This window comes from Panthera leo, chromosome A3, assembly GCF_018350215.1.
Source record: "Panthera leo isolate Ple1 chromosome A3, P.leo_Ple1_pat1.1, whole genome shotgun sequence".
NCBI lineage: Eukaryota > Metazoa > Chordata > Mammalia > Carnivora > Felidae > Panthera > Panthera leo.
In genome coordinates, this window is record NC_056681.1 from 51,190,033 (window position 1) to 51,203,098 (window position 13,066).

A 13,066-nucleotide genomic window follows, 5' to 3' on the forward strand; every position below is an offset into this window, starting at 1 on the left:
GGATGGGTGAATGAGGAAACAAATGGTGGTCTGAAAGGTATAATCCACACAGCGCCATAGTAGTCGAAACATGCCATTTCAGCCAAGGGCTAAGACGTGCTCACAGAAACCTAATGCAGAAGGAACAAACAAATCTCCAGCTCTTGACAACCACTCTGGCATTGGCAGGTGTATCTCTATTTTACAGGTGAAGTTGCCCAAACTGAACGTGGCTGCATTCACTCTCCTTGGAGACACCGGCCAGTGTACTTCTCCCAGCAGGGCAGTGGCACACAGGATAGGCTGCCTTCATCTACGAGGGGCGAGCCCGGAGTACAAGTGTTTATGGAAACTTGGACACCTCTAGGATCTCATTAAGATGGTTTCCCAAAAAGGCCAACATAGCTCTGCAGTGTGCTGAGGGTCTATGGGCAGGGAGGCAGGCAGGAAAATCACTGAAAACAGAGACATCTGGGAAAGTGTGGTCAACAAACCAAGTCTTTGTCCCTGCTTGCAACAGAAGGAGAGTCCTCAGTAGCTTCAAACTGTAATTCTTAATTGCTCTCACTTTGAATATTTGAAAGAAATAAAAGTAACAGAGAATAGCTTTGAGTTTCTCTGAGTAAGTCAAGCAGAAATAAGATGAAGCCAGAATTAGCCACATTTTCTCATTTTGTAATAATCGGTTGAATTGCGGTAGCTATAGAAAGTCTCTCAATATGCACATGCACCGTTTGAGCGTTCTACCTGAATCTTAAAAATGTCTAGGCCACCAAAAACTTTATATCCCTTCTTTTCCAAACAGGAAGCAATAATAAAAGGTAAGAGGAAAGAGCTGTATAATGACATGTGAGGTATTTTCCAACTGGCACACAGGGTCAATTTTGGTAATAATTCATTGTCAAATTTCTGAACTAATGGTGAGGCAGCAGCTTGGACCAGCCTGGCAGATCTCTCCACTAAAGCTTGGTCAGCTCTGGGAGGAAGACGCCCGAGTCCCCCGATGACCCCAGTGACTCCAGATGGATGTGTTTGCTTCCAGCTTTACAACCAGACATGCTGTTCCTTCTGCACTAAACACAGGCCCTGAACCTCAGCCAAGAAATATTCCACTGTCACCTTATTAACACCCAGAGTTAAATCTCTCCACAGCTAAATATGCTTTCACCATCACATCTGAAAAATAGCTACCACCACCATGGCCTGCCCAAGGGGAAGAGGGGGCTTCATAAGCAGGACTCTGTCTGGGTGGGTGGCTCCCCCATTGATGGCCAAGGCCCACCCTTAGGACTAAGTGGAATCTAACAAAACAAGTTTCTTCCCTAAGTTCTATCTTAGACTTGGGCCCACCCAGACCTGCTGCATAAAGCTCTCTGGGACTGCGACCCGGAGTGTTCAGATGATTCTAATGTTCACTGAAGTTTCTGAGCCACTGGCCCAGGCTACCCCAAATGGAAAGGTAGAAGTGAAGAGACAGGAAAGGAATGTGAAAAGCCGAGGAAAGGCAGCGTATTGTAGCATGGTGGAGGAAGGGCAGGCGGGAGTGGACAGTTCAGGACAGCCTATGGGGAGCAGTGCGAGGCATCTGTCTCCCTGAGTAACAGGAAAATGAAGACAGAAGCAGTCTGAGGTCACAAAGGGCTCAGTGGGGGGTGCTCCAGTTTGGTGAAAAGAGAACCCATCCTTCACCTACTCGGTATGCTGGATCATGACTGCCCATGGGGGTGACATGTGAGGGGAAAGAAGAAGAGCAGGGGGAGCCAAAGGCAGAAATGGTCATACAAGTACATGGTGGGCACGTTTTGTTTCCCACTGGACAAACTTGAGGCTAGGACACAGGTGAGAGGCTTGGACACAGCGCGCATGAATGCCAGTTCTTTGCCAATGTCACCTGCATTTTCAGCTGATCCTAGATGGAGACATTTTCAGTCCCTACTTGTCTCTTGAAGATGGAAAATCATGTAAGCCTTTTCTTGCTTTCTTCTTGGCCTGCCAGCAGCTGCACCTCTCAGTCTTGGGCAAGACAGTGAGGCTCCTCCTTATCCCCATAGGCCCTCCTGGTGAGACCAGTGAGCGAGGACAGGTGGTTTCCCAGGGACCTCATAAGTCCTATGTCCTGAAAGCATCCCAGCCAAGATCTTTCCAGAATTGGCCTATTTTGTGCCATCAAATGCCAAGACCAAGATGGGAAAAAATTATGTATTACAGGGTTTGGCTTCTTACATTTATAGTTAGGGATAAAACAACAACAACAAACCCAGAAATTATGGAATGTACAATAGTGTGTTACAAAGATGTTAACTTCCCAAGTAATTAAAGCAGGGTGAGTTGGTATCTATGCACTTTTCCATTTTTGTTGGGGGAAAAATCTCAATGATCACACATATGTGTGCATGCATCATGCCTTGGGATGCAGATGCTGGCAGGAAAACATGGAGACCCAGATAGTGGTTGGGCCAAATGCACGAAACTGAAGTCTTACTTCCCTATGGAATTGTCTCATTTCTTTATGTGATTCCTCCAGCAGTAAAGTAAGGGAAACTGGTGAAGGCAAGGCACATTGCCTGTTCTCCTGATGGGTCCAGGATTTTCCTCCCAGACCACTTTGCTCAGATGCAAAGAAAACACAGGATGCCAGGAGCTGTCCTGTCTGGCTCCTGCCCAGTCCCATCTGCTCCCCCCTCCCTCAGCTTGCTCAGCCAGTGTTCTCTTTGGTGACTAGAGTTGCCTGTTAAGTGCATTAAGTTTTCATGAAGGCACTGTCCACATCTGGACACAGAAATGCAGGCAAAACTTGTAGTCAAGTCAAGACATGGGGGGATCCCCACTGCTGCCAGCTGCCTACTGCTGTGGAAGCTTGTAAGAAATGGGCCAGGCAAAAAGAAAAAATAAAACAAATTTTAAACAAAATGGCACCCCCCTCCATTCAATGGCAGAAATCTCTGAGAAGTTTCTTTCCTGTGCCCTTCCTGAGGTCTTTTTTTCTACATTGCTTCTGATGCAGTGAGCTCAGGTATCCTGAACTTCTCTCAGGGCAAGCAGGGGCACATTAGAAGGGAGGAAATGGAGGGAGAGCACATGACAGTGTTTGGAACTTGGTCATCACCAATATCCATAGTACATAATTGCCTCAAAGGCTTTCCACCAGTTCCTCATCTCTCTAAAAAGTCCTTGATTACTTATTCTTGGCACTGGAGTTGGGGACAGGCAGCACAGGAGACCACAGCTGACCTGCAGCTTTCCTGTTCTGCCAAAAATACCCCTGTGGTTCTAACTTTCTCATCCCTATTTACTTTTCCCCAAATTTTACTGAGATACAGTTGACCTATAACACTGTACTAGTTTATGGTGTATAGCATAATGACTTGTCACCCTTATTTCAAAATTCCTGAACCATCACAGGTTAACACTCATTTAGCCAAGATGGGATAATATAGATCTGACATGCTGAGAACAGATCTATGAAACATGGCTTTCAGACATGGGGTGGGGGGTGGGCATCAGCAGCTCAGGGCAGTAACTGATGAGAGAGGTGAAGCCTGCCACCTGAAGCCTCAGGTTCCCCTGGAATTGAGAAGATGGAGTTTGGGTTCTGGGGAGGCCACAGTAACTGGTATCTGTGGGCTCAAGTCCTAGAAAGGAGAGATCTGCACAGCTCCACCCACAAAGTATACAGCTGAGTATTGATGAGAACATTCATAGGAAGAAATTACCCAGAGCTGGGGAAAGAACCACCAAAAGGGGAAGACAGAACAATACCTGAGGCTCACACAAAGCTGGGAACAGTTTGCATTCCCACTTTTGAGAATGAAAACCTCTTAAATCATGGGGCATGGAGTGGAGAAGATTATAGCTTTGGAAGTGGGGATAATTAGCTCTACATTAGAGGTGCCCTAGTCCTTCAGAACAAAGCTTAAAAGCAAGGCTCAAAAGCATCAAACTGTTTGTAAGTGACCTAGTGACATCCCAGAACAAAGCTTAAGAATATCTGTAGGAACAAAAAAACATCTAGCACCGGAAAAGACAAAATTCATCCCAATTAAAAATATCAGGCATGCAAAGAAGCAGGAAAATGCAATCTATAAATCTAATTTATAGATATTTAGAGAGGAGAAAAATCAGTCAGTAGAAATAGAACCAGAAACAACACAAAAGATGGAATTTATAGATGAGCATGTTGGAATATTTACTATGATTATACTTCTAAGCATGGGTGGGTAGAGATACAGAGGACATAAGAAAAACTCCAATTAAGCTTCTAGAGATGGAAACACAGTGTCTGAGATAAACTCCCCAAGACACTCCAACCGGCCACCCAACTGCCCCGCAGTCAGGGGGGGTAAGCTGCTTCTATCTGTCTGTGCTTCTCACTTGCCAGTTCCCTTCACTGAGCCTGCTTTTCATCTCCTTCCACAGACAGCAGGAATTCCAGCAGCATGCTTCAAACAAAATCTCTCTGCAGGAAAGAATGGGTGAGGTTTGGTAAAATGTGCTGCATACACAAGATGTGCCACCTCTGTGGAAAGTTCTGGGGTCAGGCCCGCCCACCAGCCCCCACAGCAGCAGACCTGGCTCTGAGGGAGGCTCTGAGGGCAGGAGAGCTGTGGGGAAAGAGCTGCAGCCACATGAAGTCACCTCATTGGCTTTGCAGTGAAACATGAAGACACAGCTGCACGTCATTGGTTTTAAAAGTGTACCAGGGTGAAATGTTACTAAAGCCTTATAAGGCTACTAACCTGGTGCTTGGGGCAAGGAGGTTCCTGGGTCCCCTGTGAGTACCTGGCATCAGCATCACTATTTCCAGACCCCACCTGTCTGCACACAGTGAGCTTCTAACAGCCCTGACAGTAACCCGTGGGGAAAGAGAAGCCAAGTCAGGGAGACAAAATCCATCTCTATGTTAGCACCAGGACGTTTCTGCCAACACTGCATACAAGTTAGCAGAGCTGATTTGTAGGCTGTAAAGAATGATAAAGGAAAATGAATAAAAGCAAGTAGATGATATCCTTTATCCAGGAGACCCCTTAGGCTGGGAGCCACTGCCCCCACTCACTGGGCTGATGAGAATGTGGGGAATGGCCAGCTGAGTCCTCAGCAACTGTCAAGAACCTTCCACCTTCTCCAGAGGCCTCTGTCTCCCTGAAAAGTGCTTAGACACAGATGCCAGTGGCTGTAGAACCATTAGTTTCATTTGTGTGATGTGGAACCACCCACATGGGGCTCCCACCTATTACCTCATTGGATCCTCCTGACAGGACTTTCTGATGTGGTGCCATCCACATTGTGAAGCAGGGGGGATGCTCAATGCAAAAGCTTCAAACAGAGGGATAAAGCCCATGTAAGCCTCTGCTTCCAAAGCCCTTACCTGGAGCACCAGGCCTTCCAACTCCACGCCCCACATTCCCAGATGGGAGGGAGGGGCAGGTCAACCGGGTGCAGGAAATGAGAAGCCCCCTTTTCCCTCTCACTGTCCATATTACTTCCTGACATGTTGGCTTTCCCTCTGAGGAGAAGAGGGAGTCCATAGAAGGAGAAGGGGGACATAGAGACCAGGACTGATGACTAAGAATGAGACCCCCAACCAGAAACACAGCTGCGAATCTGCCCACCCAGGATCCCACATATAGTGCAGGGTCTGTGGAGGGTGCTGAAGGGGAGAAAGAGGTCTTTTTGAGCCCCTGTCTATGCTGCTTTCCCCAATAACCTGGGTGTGGGCATTCCCTTAGAAGCCATATACACTCCTCATCTTCACCCCTGAAAACACACTGCCTGCCCCAGTCAAGGAGGCTGGAAAACCAAGACAAAGTTGATGAAATCATGAGCAATCTCTTCTTTGTATCAGTGGGTGGCAAATCCAATGGGTAGAAGGGCTGCCCACAACTTCAGAACAGTACAGAGCATGTACAATTAAAAACCTCAGATGGGGCGCCTGGGTGGCTCAGTCGGTTAAGCATCCGACTTCGGCTCAGGTCATGATCTCGCGGTCTGTGAGTTCGAGCCCCGCGTCAGGCTCTGTGCTGACAGCTCAGAGCCTGGAGCCTGTTTCAGATTCTGTGTCTCCCTCTTGCTCTGACCCTCCCCCGTTCATGCTGTCTCTCCCTGTCTCAAAAATAAATAAACGTTAAAAAACATTTAAAAAAAAAAAAACAACTCAGAATTATTTTGTTCCCAATGAAAGCTGTCAGTTGTGCCAATGAGTTATTACCAAATGTTTTAATACCATATTTAGAGATGGAGGTTCAAAATAATATTCTCTTTTTGTAAAATCTGAAGTGACAAGGAGACAAGTGTGTTACATGAGCAAGACGAGCTGAGTTCAACATTGTAATCAACTGAAGCTTAGAAGCAAACTGTCTAACAACGTACACTGTAATTATTGTGCTGAAGACGAGGACTCCCAAATGGGAAACAGTTGTCATTAGTAACTACCACTGCAGTTTTTGGTACTTCATTTATTTGGCTAACTCAAGATTTTCATTTCTGCCTCCACCGGTTTTCCAGGATCTAGAAACAGCATCACATCGACAGTTTTCCCTAACATCACATAGGATTCTTTCAACACCAGGACTGGGGCTTATGAGTCCTGACACCAACAGAGGGCTGGGGTCTGGTTCCTCAAAGTCAGAATTCTCTTGGCTCCCACTGGCCCTGGGATGAGGTTGCCCCCTCACCTCACTTTCCAGAGCCTGGCCCCATTCCCCCATCTCTCGCACGGTCCAGAATACAGCTCCCCTGGGATGTGCCTGCAGACGCTCCAGGCCTCCAGTGCCCCAAGGACATAGGGCTCCTTCCCTCAGGTTGGTGAGGACCAGGCACAGTTGTGGGAGGTTATGAAGGATTCACCTGGGAGCAGAAGGGCAGGAAACAGGACAGGGCTGTGCTGTCCTAGAACAGCAGGAGCCAGAGGACAGATCCACCATGTGCCCATGCTTCGGCTCCAGGCTTGAGAAACAGGCTTCCTGCAGAAGCTACTCTGGGGTACATACAGCTAAGTGTGGGGTGTTGAATGACAGAGCTGTCTTTGATGCATTTGGGGTGTCAGAGGTAAATGAAATGGACTTCAGCATGTGCTAAACCTTCGAATTTCATCTTGCAGCCCCTCAGACCTGTTTGGACTTGGGCTTCCTCCCATCATTACCCATAGCCCAGGAACCTTCTCTCTCCTGAGCCATCTCTTCTTTCCAAACTGTCCTCCCAGGTCACCATCCAGCTCCACAGCCAGTGGCCAGCACCTTCAGCCTCCAGCAGTGCCCCACAGCCCAGCACTCATGTCCCACTAGCACCCCCATATGGCTGGGTCCCCAAACCAGGAGTCCTTTGCCCACCTTTCACATCCTCCCTCAGCTCTTGCATCTCTTCCACACACCCCCACCATCTTCCCTGGCAAAGTCCCACATGGCCTCCGTTCTCAAGTCCTGAACTTTGTCATTCGCAACAAATAATGTGCCAAGTACCTGAGACCAGAACAACTCGGCATAAACTCTGAACATCCGCCCAGGCCTCAGTGTGCCTCAGAACCTTTCCCATTCATTCCTCCTCCCTCTGAAGGGCGGGTTTCTCTCCTGTCCGTCAAGGTGGGCCCTTATCCTCTCCTGTCTCTGTCTCTGTCTCTTCTCTAGGTGCCAATTAGCAATTACCCCCTGCTATCCCTTGGGTTTTATTGTTCCCCTCTCCTACCCTCCCCTTAGGGTGCCCCATCCAATATACAGCTGAGCAGCATTCCCTTGACTCTGATAAATGCTTAAGATGTGCCCCTTTCCTGGTTTTTCACCAGAGACCTCATGTCTCTGCCCACTCGTCCCTCCAGGTTTATCTTTGTTCGACCGCACAACTGAATGCCTTCACAGGTTGGTGGGCAAGAGATGCTTCCACAGAGGAGAGATTTTCCTTAGGGACTTTCCTCTGAACATGGCCTGTCATTTCCTGTCATTGCCTTCTTAGTGTTAATGAAACATGCACAGGACAAAACTAAAAATCGCCATAAATGGGCAGGCCCTCCTGTCTGGAGGATCTACTTTTTCCCCCACCTCCTGGGTCCCCAGTGGCCTGTGGTCAGGCAGCTGTGTGACTGAGTCCTGGCCACAGCCTGTGGGTGGTGGTCTGATGTCCACTGCCAGGCCCAGCTCATGAAATTCCCACTTTAGCCTCACTCCCACGTGTTAAAGATGGTAGAGCCCCATTGGCTGGGTCTCCCTGGTGCCTATGAGAGCCTGGTTGACCAGAACAGCCAGATGTGACCCTCTACTGCAGTTAAGCCCTAGGACCTCAGGGTTCACCTGTCACAGCAGGTACTGACACCTCAACTAATATGCTCAAATCCCTCCTCCCAGCTTCTTTCCTTCCTGAACCACACCTTGCTTCCAGACACCCCCTCCTCTAGACTCAAACCCCCAAGGATCTATCTGCTCCTTTCACCTATGGAGTGTGGGGGTAAAGGATGTTCCCAGGTAAAGGGCACAGGAGAGGCACCTGCGAGTCTCAGAGTCAACCTTCACCCTTTCAGGTTGTGGCCAAAAGCAGCCACTGTCCTTCCACGTGTGAGTCAAATAAATTACCATCAAGAACACAGGAAAGCCCGCTTCAATAGGCTTGCTTACCCATGCCTCCAAGGGACCCGAGGGCCATCTCCTTACCTACAGGTTTACATGTAACAGCACAAAACAAGGAAATGCATTAAAATGTATATGTTAAATAAAGGTTGACATATGACATATGAGAGGGAAGGAAAGACTTCCCTTCCAACCCAAAAGTTCCGTCAGCCTGCAGGAAGATGAAATAGTTCTTCCCTGGCATCTGTGGCCAGCTTCTGGGCCTGGGTGTGCTCAGTGCTCCCTCTACCAGATGTCACCACCTGTCCATAGGACAAACAGTCATCACCTGTGCATCTGCTTAGTTGCTACAGCACAGAGCACATAAGACCCAGTTTTCAGGGGTGGGTGGCTCACCCTCCCACTGAAACCTGCAACTGTACCTTATCTGAGTGTCAAGAGATCTGGGGATGCAAAGGGGAAGGAGATGGATGGAATCCTGCCTACCAGGTGCTCTCCAGCTGAGTGCATGTCAACGGTTCCTATACCTAGGTGAGCGAAGAACCTGGTGGGAATAAGGAGGAAGCCCTTACACCAGCAGGGGCAGAGGCCTCTCACAGAGGGGTGGCGTGGGAGCTGGCCAAGACAGCGTGGGGCTCAGCCTCAGGAGCTATGAGAGTGAAGACTGGAAGTGAGACAAAGAGGTGACCATCCTTCCTCAACTGTGTCCTCAGCCTGGTGGGAGTTGGGCCCACGCAGCCATGGAGTCCAGGGCAAGTGGGACAGGCAAAGGCACGCAGCTGTGAGGGGACAAGCGTGTGTGCTCCGCACACCCTGCAGTCCGTTGAAGGAAGTCAGACCCAGAAAAGGCACCTAGCTATGAAGGGAAGCGCTGGTCAGCCTGGGTCAGCACCAATAAAGGGAGATCTGGGCAACTTCCAAAATCCAGGAACAAGGCAACCACATTCTTCCTGGTGCTTCCAGACAGCCAGCCCCCATGACAAGCCCCCTCTAAACATCACATGGTTTGTCCTGAAAGTTAAAAACCAGTCCAATCCTATTTTCCCCCATGCCCTACCTCTCGTTGTGCCTCCAAATTCCCCAAACAGCCTCTGGCTCTGGATAATCACTGCATGTTTCTGGATCCAGAAAACGGCTCCTGGCTAATTCTCATGCTGATCTCCTGATAAGCTGTCACTCCCACAGTCATACATTTATTAAGCACCCACTGTGTGTACTTTGCTAAGAGCTAGGAGTATTAAAAAGGAACAAAAAGAGGTCCCTGACTTAAAGGATCCCAGTCCTTTAAGGACTGAAGGGGACTGAAGAAGTTTAAGAAACGCTGGAAGCCCTGTGCCTTGACATAAACAGGGTCTTAGGGCTCAGGGAATGGCTCCATGGAGTGAGTGCCATTTGAGCTGGGTTTCAAAGGATGAAGAGGAGCTCTATGGGTCCTTGCACAGAGGCCCTGAGCTAGGAAAGGCACCGTCAAAGTTTGGGTGGCTGGAATCTCAGGTGCCTAGAGACAGCCTGGTGCCACCATGCTAGGTGGAAGTTGCAAAGTCCGGTCTCGGCATCTCATGGCAGGTTTGGAGATCACTACCCTGGAGACCACTGAGCCCAGGCTGGGAAGGAAGGAGGAGGGTGGGGGCTGGGGCAGAGGGTAGGGCAGGGTGGATTTGAGAGAAACGCTGTTCAGATATGGTGTGGAGGACAGACTAGTGATGGGGAGGCTGGTGTCAGGCACAGGACCAGACGTGCCCCGAACTAGGGGAGGACTCTGCTCTTGGACCCTTCCCAGCCTATACTCATTCCCACAGTGGCCCATCTACATGCCAAAGACCCCAAATTAGCATCTCCAACACAGACCTCTGTCTTGAACTTGACCCCTGCATACCTGTTGCCTATCTGATAAGCCACTCAGATGTTTAACAGATACCCCAGGCCCAACCTTCTGTGAACTGGCCTCTTGGTCTCCATGTACCCCAGCCCACGTCACCCTCCACGTCCATGGTGATTTCATTCCTCCAGCTGCTCAGACCAAAACTGGATGTTTTACACTTCGCAGCCTCACATCGGCACTTCCTGCTGGTTCTAACTACAGCAGCTGATGCTCTTTGCCACCTCTGTGACTACCACCGTGGCCTGTGCTGGCAATAGCTTCACGATCTATTTCCATTCTTGCCACACATGCTCCCATCCCCCTATACTCAATCTATGCTCAACAGTGGTGCCAAAGTGATTCACATAAAACTTATGTCAGATCATCAAGCTCAAAAGTTCTTCACCGGTTTCCTATTTCACGTAAAATAAAAGCCAATTTTATTAAATAGGCCTTCAAGGGCCTATGTGATCTGACCCTCTTCACCTTACCTTATCTCCTACTACTTACCCCCTTGCCCACTGGGTTCCAGCCACTCAGCCTTTCCTGCTGTTCCTCAAGCAGGCCTGGCACATTCCTGCCTCAGGAACTTTGCACTGGCTGTCCCCTCTGTCTAGAATGCTCACCCAACACTCCTCTCTCCCTTCTGTTTTATTTTTTTCTCCATTTCAGTTATCATTTTCTGAGGTGTTTATATAATGGACTTGCATATTATCTGCCGCCCACACCAGAAAGTGAGTTCCATAAGAGAGTTTCATAAAGACAGGAATATTTTGTTTGCTGATATGTTGAGTGGCGAGAGCAGTTGTCTGACAAGCACTAATGGTGTGTTATACTTTAAATTATACTATATATTTGTTATACTTGAGAAGGATTTTCAGAGATAGAACTGCTGAGAACTGACTGCAGAGTGGATTGGGAAGTGAGGGAGAAAAGGGGACCAGAGAGAACCCAGGCTTGGTTTGGGAAACTGAGTGGTACCATCCAGTGTGGTGGGTAGCAGAGGGTCTGAGACAGGAGTGGGGTCTGTCTCAGAGGGTCTGAGACAGGTGATGCCAGAAGGACACGAGACCTGAGGGGCTGGAGGTCTTAGCGTCCCATCAGCCGGTTGCAGACTTGAGGCAAATCTCAGGGCAGTGGCGGCCTGGAAAGCCTACCTGGGAGCCACAGGCCCAGGCTGTTCTTGAGGAGCTTCCTGGAACCTCCTCTGATGACACCACCCACATGGTCTCCAGGGGAAAAGAAGCCACAGGCCTGGCTCACCCACAGCCATGCCTGCCACAGCCCATGGAGGGCACAAGGTGACCATACCTGAGAACAGGCTCTCAGAAGAGAGACTGCTGCACATGTGTGAAAATTCCTACCAGGCCTCCATTCCTTTCAACTGGGCCCTGTGAGAATGTCTGCCCATGCACCCAAGACCTCATATCCCCTCAGAGGTATCTCATGCCCATATCCCATGGGCCAGCTTCAGGGTAAACTGTGCTTTACTGCCACTGAAATTCTATTTTGCTTTTATACCCAAAGCATGGAGTTGACAAGCCACAGAGAGGGAACCTAGAAACTCTTGGATCTCCACACCTAGCAAGGAGAGGAGAGAGGGGTTGAGTGATTCATGTCTATGGTAAACCTGAGGCACCAGCCAGGACATCGTGGTACCTTGTATTCCCACAGCCATGGTCACAGAAGGTAGGAGAAAACCACCCAGCTCTTTCTTTCTGGGTCTTGGGGTTATCTTATGAGACAGACCCACTGGTGCAACTGCTCTCTCTGAATTAGCAGACCCTTGTGGACCCAGCAGCTCTGCCAGTTATTCTGTGCCCCTACTTGCACTCCCCATTTCTAAGTCTGGCAGAAGCAGCCTGACACACGGCTCACCGCATGCTTCACCCTCTGCCGTCTCAGGCAGATTCTATTTGTGTGCAGATGTACACACATGCCCGCTCAGCTAAGCAAGAGCTTTCAGGTTATTTGACGTTCATAAGAGTTTTCCCTGAAATTTTTTTTTCAGAAGAGCCCTCAGGCATTTCATGGCCCCAAGCCATGCCTCCTTTGGGAATCTAAAAACTCCCCTCCCCTTCAGTGTATGCCTGCCCATACCAGGGAAGAGTCCAGGCAGGGGTCGGGCAGCTGAGCCCCAGTGCCCCAGTGCACGGTACCATTTAATCAGGCTTCACATTTCTTATCGGCTGAATAGGGAGGATGGCTGTAATACCACTGAAAAGCTATGCAAATATAAGCAGTCAATGGAATCGATGATAGCACCTAAGAATAATTAGTTACACATCTAATCACCCACTGGTCAATGCCATAAGGTGAGAGCTTCCCTTGGGGAACCTGCTACTCATCTCTTCTCCCATGCCAAATCCAAAGGCAGCAGAGAGGCTCCCTCCTCTGTCCAGAACAGCACCCTGGGCAGTGTGTGCTGGCTGTTGGGACAGGCGTTGCACACCCTCTTCCTTCTCTGCCTGTCCTCACGCCACAGACTCAGGCCCATCTTCAGCACAGAATGGCCACCCTTCACCCTCCTCACCGTGGATAGTTAAGGGAAGTTGGAAAGGATTCCTCCCACCTTGCCCCAGAACCTTCCCCACTTGCTGCCAGAGAGGAGGTGAAGCATCTGTTTCTGTGTGCACATGTAGGGTGGGGCATACAAGCGAGCATGAGGGTGGACCCC

The 13,066-nt window shown here is 49.3% G+C and overlaps 1 protein-coding gene and 1 long non-coding RNA gene across 4 annotated transcripts in view; one reads left to right on the forward strand and one right to left on the reverse strand.

Annotated features, from left to right (window-relative positions):
• Positions 1-13,066, reverse strand: part of SH3RF3 (SH3 domain containing ring finger 3) — a 371,367-nt gene that overhangs the window by 124,124 nt on the left and 234,177 nt on the right. The gene's annotated exons all lie outside the window — the stretch shown is intronic.
• Positions 1,524-4,478, forward strand: LOC122215901. The gene is made up of 2 exons (XR_006200603.1): positions 1,524-1,940; positions 4,396-4,478. It is a non-coding gene; the product is annotated as an uncharacterized LOC122215901 (long non-coding RNA).